Source organism: Sciurus vulgaris (genome assembly GCF_902686455.1).
Source record: "Sciurus vulgaris genome assembly, chromosome: 10".
Classification (NCBI taxonomy): Eukaryota; Metazoa; Chordata; class Mammalia; order Rodentia; family Sciuridae; genus Sciurus; species Sciurus vulgaris.
In genome coordinates, this window is record NC_136470.1 from 112,285,312 (window position 1) to 112,300,770 (window position 15,459).

General features: G+C 38.8%; 1 protein-coding gene and 1 pseudogene across 3 annotated transcripts in view; both read right to left on the reverse strand.

The window, feature by feature from the left end:
• The window catches only part of PPM1L (protein phosphatase, Mg2+/Mn2+ dependent 1L), a 335,120-nt gene that overhangs the window by 26,292 nt on the left and 293,369 nt on the right, over window positions 1-15,459 (reverse strand). The window lies entirely within an intron of this gene.
• Window positions 3,281-5,366, reverse strand: LOC306670421 (stress-induced-phosphoprotein 1-like; annotated as a pseudogene). Its single transcript has one exon. The product of its transcript is annotated as a stress-induced-phosphoprotein 1-like (transcript).

The window sequence follows — 15,459 nt, forward strand, 5'->3', positions numbered from 1 at the left end:
TATTTCTATTATATTTACTTGAATAAATATGTGTATAAATATATGCCAAAATATTAGAGGGAAACAAAAAGATAATATTGGATATTAACCTTAATTTTAAAACATTTCAAAATATTTTTTCAAATTTTCTCATATAATGTGACTCATTTACTTTTCTAAACTTAAGGTTTTTTTAGTTTTGCATTCCTTGATTTTAGGCATCTCCCCCTTCCTACCGAGGGGTCTTTTGCCATGGTCTTACAATAGAATTGGACAAAACTAGAATTTTTGTTTATTTGTTTGATTTTCCTCATTGCAACAACCTGTCATTTTAGTAACTTAAAGCTGCAGCCTTGCAAATGAAATATTTATAAACTGTACTGCTTCCTCCACATTTAGGCCAATGTAATTCTGAAGTAGGACAGATAATTTTTTTTTTTTAATTGTCAATGGAACTTTATTTATTTGTATGCAGTGCTGAGAATTGAACCCAGTGCCTCACACATGCTAGGCAAGTGGTCTACCACGGAGCTACAACCCCAGCCCCCCCCCCATGCTTTTTAGTATTTTATTTAGCAACATGGTCTTGCTAAGTTGCTGAGAGCCTCACTAAGTTGGATTTCAGTGACTTCCATGAGACTACTCATCTCTGAAGATCTGAACTGAGAGCTGAATTCATGCTAGGATAAAACTTAATGACTTGTATTAAAATTCATTGCCCTGTACTACCTACATTTCAGGTCACCAAATAATGGTGTGTATGCCATTAGGAGTTTTTTTTGCTTATCCTTTTTCCTGCCACCATCCCTCCAGAGCCAGGGTGATACTTTTAAACATAAATTGGATTACAGCTCTCCCTTGCCTTCATTTTTCCAACAGCATCCCATCGCACTTGTAATGAAACCCAGTCCTTCGTCATAGTCTGTAAAGCTTTACATAACTCCTCTCTACCAGTCCCATCATTCTGTTCTTCCACCTTTTTACTTTAGCCATATTGGCCTCCTAAAGCATCACTAGTACAGCAAACATATCCACAACTCATTCCCTCACTTGTTAAGGACAGAGAAATTTTTAAAAAATAAAAATAAAAAGGAAACATAAAGAAAGGACAAGAAAATATAATTTTATCTGAGTTTCTATATATCTTTCTAGGCCTGTGACTCTCTAATCCAGTTTCTCAGATTATTCATGCCCAAATTTCTGGGAAATCTGTTAATCTTAAAGTTAACCATAAATTCACCCACTTACGAAAAGTTACCTGTGCACTGTTAATCAGCCCACCAATAAACAGATTAAGTAAAAAACATTTTAATAAACTTGTAATTTAGGGGACTTTCTAATATTATCTACTTATCAGATAATGGAGATCATGTCAACCTAAGGATCCTGAGAACAACCACACTAATGTCCTCACATACCTTCTAAGCCCACTCTGGACCAAGTTTCCTTTAAAAGAGAAGTCAGGAGCTGGGCACAGTGGCATATGTCTATAATCCCAGCAACTCAGGAGGCTAAAGTGGGAGGATAGCAAGTTTGAGGTCAACCTCAGCAACTTAGTGAGGCCCTAAGCAACTTAGGGAGAATTTGTCTCAAAATAAAAAATAAAAAGAACTGGGGATCTAGCTCCATGGCAGAACTCCCCTGGGTTTAATCCCCAGTACTTTACTCTCCCAAAATAAATGAATGAATAAGTAATAAAATAAAATAAGTGGGGCCAGGAACCCTACGTACCTTTCTCTCTCTTCTCCCATCCCCATGACCTGCATTTTCTCTTGAATGTGTATCCCTTATTTTCCTAAACAAATCTCTGTGCCTCTACTGACTACCAACTGAAATTCTTTACCTTAATGTACTTTAAGGACTTCCCTTTTCTGAATCAAGGTCTCCCTCTCAGGGAACTCCTTGGGTAACAGTTTCAAGGAAAGAAGGCCCAGTGTTGGAAGCAGGGCATAGCAGGCCCCAGACTCATGATGAAGAGGCTTAGAAAGCTCTGGTTTGCTGACACTGCACTTCTGTGACAGCACCATACTACATGATTGGGTGCTGCTGTTCAGAAAGGGGCAGAAGATGACCATGGAAGGCAGAGGACTGCAGGAATAATTAATTATGAAGCATGCTACACAGGGAGCCTTGACCAGGGAGAGCCAATTCCTGAAGGCAGCAGCGCTTGAGTGTATTCCTGCCATGGATAATTGCTGAGTGGATGTCATGTTATAGGTTCATGGGGTGCGGGGAGTGGTAGTGTGGAATTACAGGGTGCCAAAATCTCAAACCAGATATCAAGTCACAATAAAATGATGTTAACTAAACAGCTCCAATGAGCCGGGCACTCCTCTTGCTGCTCACACATACCTGACCTCATTCAGTTTCACAAAAATTCAACAAAGTACATATGATTATTGTCATTACTCCTCATCCCCCATTCCACAGATGGGAAACAAGAAGCTAAACAAGATCACAGTTTTTGAGCAGAAAAGCTAGATTTTGAATCCAAGTTTGATATCCTATACTGCATGATAACAAACTGTATTAAGAGCATGGAGAGAAGGTAGTTTTGGCAGCAAAAAAAATTTATTTAAGGATTCTTTAAAGTTTATGTTTGCTTTATGGTAATATACGAACTAGATGGTCAAAGAAATCTTTCTGGTATAGTATACAAATGCTATATAAAATACTTTCGAAAAGTTGCTTTTGATGTGGTTGCATCACTGTAGCATGCTGATTTTTTAAGTCCTTTGGGTACAAACCTAGGAGTGGGATGACTGGGTCAAACAGTGGTTCCATTCCAAGCTTCCTAGGAATCTTCATATTGCTTTCCATAGTAGTCACACCAATTTGCAGTCCCACCAGCAATGTATGAGTGTATCTTCTTCCCCACATCCTCACCAACATTTATTGTTGCTTGTATTCTTGAAGATTGCTATTCTGACTGAACTGAGAATCTCAGTGTGGTTTTAATTTGCATTTCTCTAATTGCTAGAGGTGTTGAACATTTTTTCATATGTTTGTTGATGGATTGTATTTCTTCTTCTGTGAAGGGTCTATTCAGTTCCTTAGCCCATTTATTGATTGGGTATTTGATTTTTTAGTGTTTAAAGTTTTTTAAGTTCTTTGAATATCCTGGAGATTAATACTCTATCCGAAGTGTATGTGGTAAAGACTTTTTCCCACTTTGTAGGCTCTGTTTACATTATTGTTTGCTTTGCTGTGAAGAAGCTTTTTAATTGTTTTTTATTTTTTTGTCACCACACCTGATTGGCTTATTTTATTGGAGAAGGCGTGGATTTAACAATGTGAAGATGGCTGGGACCCCAGGTTGGAAAGAACACCCCCCACACACATATGCCCTCTGCCTCAAATAAAAAAATAACTTTGGGGAGCAGCAGAGGTAGCGACTGAGGGAGCACGGAAGGAGACATGGAACCCAAGGGCAGCAGTGAAGAGACCATGCAAGTGCTCAGAGGGTCCAAGGCAGCAGCTGTATGAGTCTTCCATATAGGCAAGTATAAATATAAAGACAGGCTGTTCTTTCTCCCTCTCTCCCTGCACCATGCTGCTTGCTGCCATCCCAGTTCATCTTTCCAAGAGGGTGAAGGGAAGAGATGAACAAGTCATCACCGAATTGCGATCAGACCCATACCATGAGCTTCTGGATCTTCTGCACTATTACAGGATTCTTTAAGTGTTTGCTGAGTGCTTGGGGTTCCTTTTGCATCTGTTCCAGGATGAAACACATGGCTGGGTCACTCATTATCTGCTACATCTCAGGGTCAGCCATGGCCTGTCGCTTGACATCCTCAGGGCTGTCATGTTGGTTGTACTGCACTGTTATGCAGTGCTGGTAACCATCTGCTGCCTCCTTACAACTGGAGTCCAGGTCCAATGCCTTATGGTACACATCCATGGTTTTTGTGTAGTCTTTCATGGCTTCTAGGGCAACTGCTTTCTGTGTGTAATCCTTGATAAAAGTTGGCTCCAGATGGATACATTCCTCGCAATCCTTGAGTGCAAGCTGAAACTCCAGGAGTAGGATGTAGCAGGCAACTCGATTGCTGTACAGTTTGGCATCTTGTGGATTCCACTTAATGGTTTCTGAATGGTGCTTCATGGCCTGGGGGTATTCCCCTTTCTGAAAACACTCATTGCCTTGTTCTTCTCCTCCAATGTCAGGTCTGGGTTGATGTAGGCCAGACACTCTTGCTCCTTCAGGATTTTCTGTGCCTGCTGGCACTTCTTGAGCATATCTGGGGTTCTGGGTTTTGGCGCTGCACCAGTGACTTGTAGAAATGGATGGATGGCATCCTCGTACTTTTCATCTGTGAAGTAGGAGTTATCAATTCGAGCATAAGTTTTGGCAATCTATTGATAGTCTTCTCAGTTCTCTCTCCCCACTTTGATGGCCTTCTCACAAAGCTCCCAGCATTTATTGTAGTTTCCCTTTTCAAAGTATACCGCTGCTTGATTGGTAACATAAGTCATGTTGGTGGGGTCCAGCTCCTTGGCTCTGCTGTAATGCTTCACAGCTGTGTCAAAGTCTTCCTTCTTGTAGGCATCATTCCCCAGCTCTTTTTCTTTCAGTGGCTGCTTCCTATTCTCTCAGAGATCTTCCATCAGCTCTGGCTTGGTTTCCTTTTTGGGGGGAGGTGGTGGTGGAGGTGTTGCAGGCTCTTCTTCCTCATTCATATTGCCTAGATCAACCCCAATGAGGACACTGAGAGTGATTATGATCTGGGGATCTTGTGGTTTCGTGGCCAAGTATGACAGTTTGTTTCGTAGTTGCTCTATCAGTTCTGGGTAGGTAGGATGGCTAAGCAGTGCCCTCGTACCTGGGATCACCCTCCAACTTCTGATAAAGATCAGGCATGTTGAAAGGATTCATGAATTTCCTCTCTGCCAATCAGGCCTCCATATTTGTAAACCCTCTTTGAGCTGAGGGTTATTTGCTTCATGTTTTAAACCCTACTCATAGGTTTGCTTGACTTCTTCAAATTGGTTTAAGAATTCAAATGCTGCTTCTTTTTGTGAATAGCCCTTGCCCCAGTCAGACTTCAGGTCAACAGTTTTGCAGCCATCCTCCTAAGCCTTTTGGTAGTCTCCTTTCTTGGCATAGGTTGCAGATGGAATGCCATAGAGCATGTGTTCTGGGGATCTAACTTAATTGCTTCAGAGGAGCACTCCGTGTGTTGTCGTCCATGTTTCCAGCACTCAGGCCTTGTTGCCTTCTCCTTTAGCTCATTCTCTACAAGGTTCTGGGACTCCAGCACCCGCCCCTTCCTCGCCTGCTCACTGGTTGAGCTCCTCCAGCTTTTTAGTTTGATTCCATCCCATTTATTGATTCTAACCCTATGTGCATATATGATTACATGACCTGTGTAACTCTGCATCATGTACAACCAGACAAATGAGAAGTTATACTCCATTTATGTATGATGTGTCAAAATGCATTCTACTGTCATGTATAACTAATTAGAACAAATAGAAAAATAAATTTAAAAAAAAATGGAAAAAACGTGGCTGAACAGGAGAAAAAGCATGTGATTTCCCTGGAGACCAACTACAATAAGGAAGTGAAAAGCCTAAGAGATAAGTGAAGGAGAGAGTTGCTGCCTAGTTGAGAAACACACTATCAGACAAATATTCTCCTAGTTTCATGAGACTATCATTGCCTAAAGGGCTCAGGGTATTTAGAATGCAATGTTTCCAGTGCACCAGAGAGGGGGTTGGACAGTTTTTAGTTTGCAAAGTGATACCAAATACTTCTGCCAAGGGCCCTGAGCAATATTACTAATTTTCATTTATCAAATTAGGAAGAAGGCTCAGGAATTGAAAACCCAATTTAAGAATAGTGTCTGGTTTGCCATGGAGCCTGAACTTAAGCTGCATATCAACTGCTCAGTCCAAAACTCTGGGCACAAACCTGGAGTATAGTCCACTCTGCTAGTTTAAGCCTCTGATGAATAAAATGAAAAGGCTTATATTTTCCAAGGAAGAAAAGAAAGTCTTAGGAGTTACAGTCCTGCAGAAGACATGTTTGGGTAACCCTAAGATGGTGGCTGGCATTGAGCCAAGAGGTGGCGCATAGTTAGTGTTAACACGGCGTGATCTACTTTTGCCTGATTAGTTAATGTCTCCTCTGCGCTAGTGATCAACAGATATTCCTCATTCTTTCTTGATTGGTACCAAGGGGCATGCCTGAATCGTGCTAATCCTAAGCTCATTGGCTGCCTTAGACATATAAGACAGGCACCTATAGGAAGCATCGCGGATTAAGCACGGAGAAGCAGCGCCTCTGATAGATCGCAGAAGGCAGATGGCAGATCACAGATCACAGATCACAGTTCGAGGGATACACCATAGACACGCCTTTAGCACGCACTGATAGCACGCACCTTTAGTTTGCAGGATGCAGGACTTTAAGAAGATACAGATCTCTGAAAGTGTAGTCTCTCTCTCTTAAGCAAAGTCTCTCTTTCTCTCTTATGCAAAGCCTCTCTCCTCTCAAAGCCTTTCTTCCTCTATAAGCTAGGGAACAAGTGAACAAGCAAGAAAGCAGCACACTAAAGAGAAAGATAATAGAAGTAGCTCAGTTTCCAGTCCACCTCCAATAAATACCCGCGCAATTGTTGCTGCAGGTGGTAACAAATTGCTGCGGGCGGCGACACAGTCCCAAGAGTTTAAATGGACCCTTAAGGCATGAGCTACATGAACATAACTGATAGAGGAGCTAGCCAGGCCAGTTAAGAACAAGGAGATTCTATAATTAAACAGGGAAGACTATGCTCTAAGTGTATCTAAATATTCTTTTGACCTCAACTACTATGCATAGGGATGGCATCTTTTGGACTAAAAAGTAAGAGTACTTCAAGGGGCACAACCTCCGTTTATTTAAACCCTACCCCCAGGATCTCTAGAAAGTCCTCCTTCTGGTTGACAGCTGAGAAGTGAAGCTTCTCACAGACCCACTGCACACTGCTCTTCTGGACCCACTCTGTTGAACTACTTTGGAGGTATTTTTTGTGCTTGTCACTACTCTATTTTCCAGGCAAATGTAGCCAACCTCTCACTTGAGTAAAAAAGTAATGTTTTTAACCACTAAGCATGATTCATGTAATTGAATTTTGTTTAGAGATTTGTCTACATATTTTGCTTTTTGTAGTTCTTCTAATCAAAAAGTTTTGGAGGGTTCCCTTACATGGAGTTGGTCGAGGCCCACAGATAGCACAAAACTGTTAGGCAGCAAGGATTTGGGGAGGGAGGATGCCTGAGCTTGTGGTTTCCCCAGTTTGTATGTGGGCTTGTATAATCCCTGAAGGAGTTATAAGCCTCAGAGTAGCATTGTTCCTGACTTGCTGGGTTTCTGAAACTCTGGCTGCAATGAGACTCTTGCTGATTTAATGAATGATATAAAACAGCTTCTGTTACGGTTTGGATGTGAGGTGTCTCCTTCAAAGCTCATGTGTGAGACAATGCAAGAAGGTTTAGAGGAGAAATTATTGGGTTAGGAGAGCCTTAACCCAATCAGTGAATTAATCCCTTGATGGGTTTAACTGAGTGGCAACTGAAGGCGGGTAGGGTAAAGCTATAGGAGATGGGTCTCTAGGTGTGTGACTTTGAGGTATTTTGTGTCTGGCAAGTACAGTCTCTCTCTGCTTTCTGATCATCATGTGAGCTGCTTCCCTCTGCCATTGTCTTCCACCATGATGTTTCTGCCTGGAGTCAGTCTTCTCTTGAAACCATGAGCCTTGAAATAAACTTTTTCTCCCCTAAAATTATTCTTTTCAGGACTTTTGGTTATAGCAGAAAAAAGCTGTTCACAATAGCGTCTAAACTCATCTTCTAGCTAGCCTGAAGGGTGAAATTATTTGTTGAGGCACTTCACTAGTATTTTGGGCTATGCCAGGCATAGGTACTGGGGACTCAGAAACAAAAAATGCAGTCCCAAGGTGAAGAAGTCATGGTTTAATGGAACAGGGGACTGGAATAAAAAAACAATTCCATTGTGGTTGAAGTTGGCAGAGGCAAGTACAGAAACCAACCTGCAATGGTAGGAGGAGGAGGAGGAAGTATCTGAGTTGAGTTTTGACTGTTGGATAGGAGTAAGTCAAACAAAGTGAGAAGGAAAGCTTCCATTATGTGTAGGTATAAGTATATGCATGTATGTTTGATAGGGTGGGAACCTGAATAAATAAATGAATGAGAAGGAATTACTTTTTTCCTTTCATACTTGAGAGAGACTATTCTATTTTTTTAAATGATGATGACTAGAACAGTTGACTTAACATGAGTCCAAATATATGTCAAATCTCAATATGTAAATTACTGACATTAAGAAATGTCAAAGCTCTTAAACATTACCGAGTTGCAAATATTAATAGAGATCTATATACCATTTAAGAAAATGGTGTTTAGGAAGAAAATATGAAAAAGAAGCAAATTCTCAGTCTGAATTTGGAATATTCACAAATCATCCATATGGAATTTTCTGTGATTACCTAATTAATAGTGAAGATTTTGACCATATGCTCTAGTGCTCAATTATAGTACTACAGAAAGTAAATTACCATACTTGATTTTCTCTTATTCTATTTTCAGTTCACATGTTTAACCTTATGGAGAGTCAGGAAATATGTTACTCTTACTTGCTTGCAAATTTAAACTAATGTGCAACAGAAAATTCCAAGCCATAAGGATCTTAAATTAAGAACACATGTTATATCAGTAACTTGATATGATGGCTGAATAACATCCAGCTGAGGAGCATTTAAAAAGGTGAGGGAGTGTCTTAGTACTACTTAAGAATTAAATCTCTAAGCAATAATTTGGGAATGATTACCAAACTATGTATTGTACTTAAAATTTTTAATTAAGAAATTATCAAGAGTCATTTCTTGAATGAAATGTCTTAATGCAAAGAAAAAAGTGAAGTTATCTGGAGATAAAAGAATGCATTTCACTAAGTATTAGCAATTGACCAGATAATGCTTTTCAAACTATGATCATGGACTGTGGCAAATTCTCATGGCCTTAGAGAAGGCACACAAACTTATCTCTGACCTAAACATAATAGATTTACACCTAATTTCCAAAGGAAGTAGCTGTTGCCTGAGATCCAGGACCAGCTTTAGAAGAAAGTTTTTAAATATTCAAAGACTTGCAGAAATCAGATTGTAGCATTTATATTGAAGAAGTTTATTTGATTCAGACTCCAGTTTTATCAATAGATGAAAAGCAGTTTCATTCAATGCTTTCTACCTAAAACTGCCAAATAGCAGAAGTTATTTATTATAATTTAAAATATGATGAGGTGTAAGCTTCATAAAATTCTAAGACAAACTGAGTCTTGCTGGTTTCAGTACTAGAATAGCTTCAGATGAAAAAATATATGCCACCTTATTGCTTCCACATTCAGCCACTCTATTTTTTAATAAGGCAAAACACCAAGAACCTTAATAATTTTTTCATAAGGAGAGTCTTCAATTTGTTGATTTCTTCAGAGGCAGAACCACTGAAGAAAATGGAAGGATTTACAAATGATTTTTGTACAATTACTAGAGAAAGGAGACTAGGCTCTAGTACATATCAAGGAGATGTGCCAACAATAAAGAATAAAAATGATATCAGGATGGGGTCACTTTTGCTTTACAAAAGAAAAATAAAACTCTTACTACACTTACTATGATATACAACATGTAACCATCCCTCTATTGTAAATCTGTGTGTGGCAATGTTACTTGGTCTTGCTGAAGAAATGTACACATAGATTTATTTTTCATAAATGATGCTTAACATAACCAATGTTTATTACTTCACATAGTTCTGAGGGTCAAGAATCCTGAGTAGCTTAGCTGGGTGTTTGTGTCTCATGGTCTCTTGTGAAGTTGTAGTTAAGCTGACAGTCATTTCAAAGCTACTAGGGGAGAGTATGCTTCCAAGCTCATTCATATGACTTTTGGCAGACCTCACTTCCTCACCATATGGGTCTCTCCATTGGCTTCCTAAGTGTCCTTATAACATAGCAACTGAATTCCTCCAGAACGTGATTCCAGACAAAGAAGAGCAAGAGAGCACATGTAGGTCAGAAGCCCCAGTGTTTTTATAACCTAATATCAGAAGTATCACTCCATTTATGTATGATCTATCAAAACATAAAAATGCATTCTACTGTCATGTGCAACTAACTAGAATTTACAAAATTAATAAAAAAAATAAGTATCATCCTATCACTTTCACCATATTCATTCACTACAAGGGAATGACTCAGTCCAGTGACACTCAAGGGGAGAGGAATTAAGGGGAGAAGTACCCAAGAATCTGTGAACATACCTTTAAAACCAAGCTGATGGTTCCCATAAAACCAGATAATAAAAATCTGGGCTCACAAGGATTTTTAAAAAAGGAATACTGACCTTTTTTAGGATTTAAAAATGAGGAGCTTCCTACAATATTAATCCTCATCAGATCAAGAAATGCAATCCCATGGAATTTCATGGAAGCCACTTAGACTCTTGGCAGGAAAAAAAGTATATATTTTTAAAGCCTCAATGGAAATCTCTTAAAATCACGGCTCTCTGCTCTGAAAGTGACCTTGAATTTGCATCATTAAATGCAAGTGGATCAATCCCCAGCAAGTGGGGAGCAAGTGACTGACTAGTGACCACAGGTTTTTAATGACCTCATAAGGGGACTGAAGGTAACATTAAAAAGGAGGGCAGGAGAATCCCAGATAAACATGAAGGAACATGCACTCAGTAAAAACTTCACAGCTCTGTGATGTCTTGAATGGCAGCTGGCTTGACTTAAGAACCAAACTCTACAACTATAAATGTAAAATTTACCATTTACTGAAGGACGAGTACAGCAGTTCACATTTACTGTGAGCTATTCACTGAGCATCTGTTTTGTACCAAGCATTGTTCAAAGCGCTTTACAAATACCCCTTCACATAATCCTCATACCAGTTCTAAATAATATTCTCAGTATTACCATCTCACGTATAAAGGAACTAAGACACAAAGAAGCTAAATAATTTGCCCAAGGTCACAAAGGTAGCAAGGACAGAAGATGGGATATGAGTCCAGTCACTCTAGCTCCAAGGCCTATATTACTAATTCTACAGGACCAGATTTCCTTTAGGTTCTTTTTCCTATGTTAATATCATATATATATATATATATATATATATGTAATATGTCAATATGTAAGTATATTATATGAAGAAGACTATCAGGGAAGATCTGAGATTTCTGCACACCAATTTGCATAATTAACGCTGCCTCAAATGTGATTTTTTAAAACTTAAGATAGGTCAAAGCAGAGTCTGATCTTCTTTTTCTTAGGAAGCTATGTCAGAGCTTGATTTGGAATTACTGTTATATTATTTTCCCTTTATTTCTGTGGTTTCTGGTAATGAAAATAAAAGAAGACATCAGATACACAGCTTATTAAGTGCAGGCAACCAAAAATGTTGAAATCAGTGGATTGAACTAAATATGACCCTTTCTGAGTATGTTTGGCCATAAATTGAAAAGCACTACAAAAAGGACATAATGCATTTAAACCACAAGAATGTCCTAAGGATAGTAAAATCATTTATTAGGAATGTATAGAAACCAGTAAAATCAGAACAGCCTTAAAATAATTTTAACTGGTGTTCCTGGCAAGGATTGTCATTACAATCACACATGACCTGACTTTAGTTTGCAAATAAACCAATCATTCTCATATGAGTTAAGTTTTAACCTTGTACTTCCTATCATGTTCATGTAATTTTAAATCTGCATCTATTATTATTATTATTATTATTTGATATTGGGAATTGAACTCAGAGGCGCTCTACCACGAGTTACATTCCTAACCCTTTTTATTTTTATTTTGAGACAGTGTCTCATCAAGTTGCTTAGGGCCATGCTAAAAGGTGGAGACTGGTCTTGAACTTTGATCATCCTGTCTCAGCCTCCCATGTCATTGGGAATCCACAAGTGCACCACTAGGCCTGGCTTTATATACTCTTTCAGCAAGTATTTCTACATCAACAACATAAAAGAGAGAAGTTGTAATTCTAGCTAAATACCTTCAGACAAATGATGTACCCTCAATTTGTTTCAGTAATATATATTAAAGCACATAATCATTTGTCAATGATCGTTCCTTGTGGTTTTCTTTCCAAGTCACTGGAATTTACAAGGCCACCATAACCTCTACTATCAGCATGCACCTGTAATATCTTTCTGAACTTTCTGCTTTAATTGTATCTGACCTCTTGCCTTATCAGACAAAGGACATCTGATTCTTCCAAACCTTGGCACTTATCAGAAATATAGTTATCTGACCTGTCTGAATTTCTGCAGGAAAGGAACTTATTAGTCATTGGTAGCCATTCTGAATGTATTAAAACAGAATGGTGGTGAACCATACTGGGACCCCTTTCAGGAAGGAGGGTGGGAAGTATACTTTGGGATCAGGACCCACTTGCCTAAAATTTTTTCCCCTTACTGCTTAGAAATTACCTCTGACATCCCATTTCTTTCCCAAGGTTTGGTGGATTATATTAAAGGAATTCATTACAGAAAGAATATGTGAAACCTTCCTTTTTGCTCAAGGGAGATTGTACCTATAATCTCTGTTGTGATTAGGCTATAGTAGGTACATTAAGGACCATCTTTCTTTATTTCACATAATGTAAGATTTTGATATTTGGATGCTAAAGGTGGGGAAGGCTTAGAAAAACACAGTCGGAAGCTCGCATATTGGCAGTTTGGGCTCACCCATGAGTCTGATTTTAACTGATGGTTCTTTAATCGACAAAACACTCAAATTCTCACATCTGTATCTCTTGAATAACAGACATGGATATAACGGGGACAGAGGCTACTTAGTCCATGTGTGGTACTGTAACAAAATGTCTTAGACTAGGTAACTTAAAAGAACAGAAATTCATTTTTCACAGTTCTGAGCAGTGTTTTCTTATGGTATCCTCACATGGTAGAAAAGACAGAATGACCAAAAAAAAAAAAAAAAAAAAAATTAGTGTGTGTGTAGAGGTACCAACCTGTGTTCCCACACAGAAGAGATAGAAGGGCAAAAGGCACTAGCGCACTTCCTCCAAACTCCTTTCTAAAGTTACTAATCCCATTCTAAATCATTTCCTGAAGGTCCCACCACTTAGTACTATATCACACTGGTGGTTAAGTTTCAACATAAGAATTTTGAGGGGATACATTCAGACTATAGTGGTTGCTGACTGGGAAAGGATGGGAGAAGTTATTGTAAAATGGAAAAGAGAGCCTGCAAGGATTAGTCTGAAATTGGCATGAAACTGTTCATAGTCTGCTCCTATGGCAGGTATGAGGTCAAGAAAGTTTCCCAAGTTTCCATGGACCAGCTTGAGTTCATTCTTTTCTCAATGGTTTCCCAGAGCTTTAAGAAGGTCATAGGACGGTGGATGGTGGGGTTATCTGATACAAGGAATATAACCAAGTCACATTCTTTTACAAAACAATTAGACAGAGCAGTTAAAGGCTTGCTCTTTTTTAGTTCCTCTGTCAGGACTGCTCTATATCCCAGCAGAAGAGTACCAAAGAAGGGAGAAATTTGTGTGTGTGTGTGTGTGTGGTATATATATTAAGAGTAATGGTCTAGGGAAGATAATTCTATAAAGTAGTAAGTATAAATATGAGCTTGTAGAGGCATTTATAAACAAAAAATGTAGTATATTAAAGGTTTCTTCTGAGAAGCTGTTACTGAGAATGCGATTTTATTTTATTTTTTCAGTGCTAGGAATCAAATCCAGGGCCTAATACTATGCTAGGCAAGTGCTCTACCACTTAGCTACACCACCAACCCAAGAATTTTCAGACATAATTTCTGATATTAATAGTAAAAATAAAAAGTAGCCTGCCTGCATATAGCTTTTTTCTTCTCAAAATTTTAAAGTGCTTTCATTTAGCTTTACTTATTTGAATTTTATGACATCCTTATATTAATCTAATTCTATTCTGGTATCATTAATGGAAATAATATGGGCTTTGGAGTGAGATGAGATGGGCAGGGGTTTCACATCTTAGCTGCACACTTACTAGCTGTAGGACCTTGGAAAGTTATTAGCCCTGTGAAACTCAACTTCCTCATTTGTTCACTAAATCTGACTCTTATAAGTACATCAGAGGGTGCTTGACAGGATAAAATGAAACAACAAATGCAAAATGTTGATCGCAGTTGAGCACTCAAAAAAGCTCTTTTCTTATATGTCAGGATTTAAATCCACATCTGCCCTTTCACGTATGAGCTGCCATCAGACCACACAGTTAGGATTTTGGATTGCATATATGCTAGTTCTGACATTAGAATTGAGGTGAGGCAACAATAAGTATCATAATCATTATAAATACTTAAAGGCACTTGGGGGGTGTAAAACCACCAGTGCATTAAATATGATGAATTAGACTTCTAGTAGTAAGATAACCTTCCTGAATCCACACTGACCAAAGTTCATCAAGATTACTTCTTTTACACTGAGTTGCATGTTAAGGAGTACAATTTCACTAATTAAAATTTTATAGGGCATGCACACTGGCATCCTGTCAGCATCCTGAGAAGCTTTTATTAATGACTACAGAAGACCTGGGTCCCCTTTTCTAACATTCTGCCACCTGGGAGAAGCTTTTTACCTTTGGGGTCAAGGATCCCTGTTTATTCATATGGAAAGGAGGGTAGTAAAAGGGAAGGTAATGAAATTCTGACTTGCAGTATGGCTGAGATTTTCCACAACAGTTGATACTGGCCCAGCTACTTTTTGAGCTGAGTTTGAGTCAATTTTCTCCGGGATTTATGGGCCCTCTACTTCCTTTTCTCTTTTATCTCTTTCTGCTCAATGTCTTCTTACTGTTTACTCTGCAGAAGCTTATTCCTCCACTTGTGCCCCAGGGTTCTGTCCTTGGTTCCCTTTCTGACCTCCTACATATACTTGCCTGGTATAGTCTCACTCGTGTCCACATCTATAGCCACATTCACCTGGGTACTTATGCCTACCTACCAAATCTGTATTTGCAACCTTAGTGTCCAACCTACATGACCTCTGCATTCCATTTGCCTACAGGGACTTCCAACTCTTTATGTCAGAAAAAAATATTTGCTCTAGACTTGCTTTTTTATTCATATAGCCTGCATCTAAGAATGACATCATTTATCCAAACTAAGAGACCTGGGAGTTAACATTGACACCCCTCTCCATTCCCATAGATAATTACCCTAATTCTATCACTTTGTGATCTCTGAAATTCTCCTTTCTCTTGGTTGTTTTCCAATTTTGATATGAGCAGAGTGGTTAAAAGCATAGGCTTTGGGTCACATTCTTGCAGCTGTATAGCTGAGCAAGGACTTCAGACCTTCTAAGCCTCAGTTTTCCATCTGTAAAATAGAAATAACATAATTTGTTGTTTAAATCAATTAATCTTTGGTACCTGGTCCATGGGAGCCCTCCAC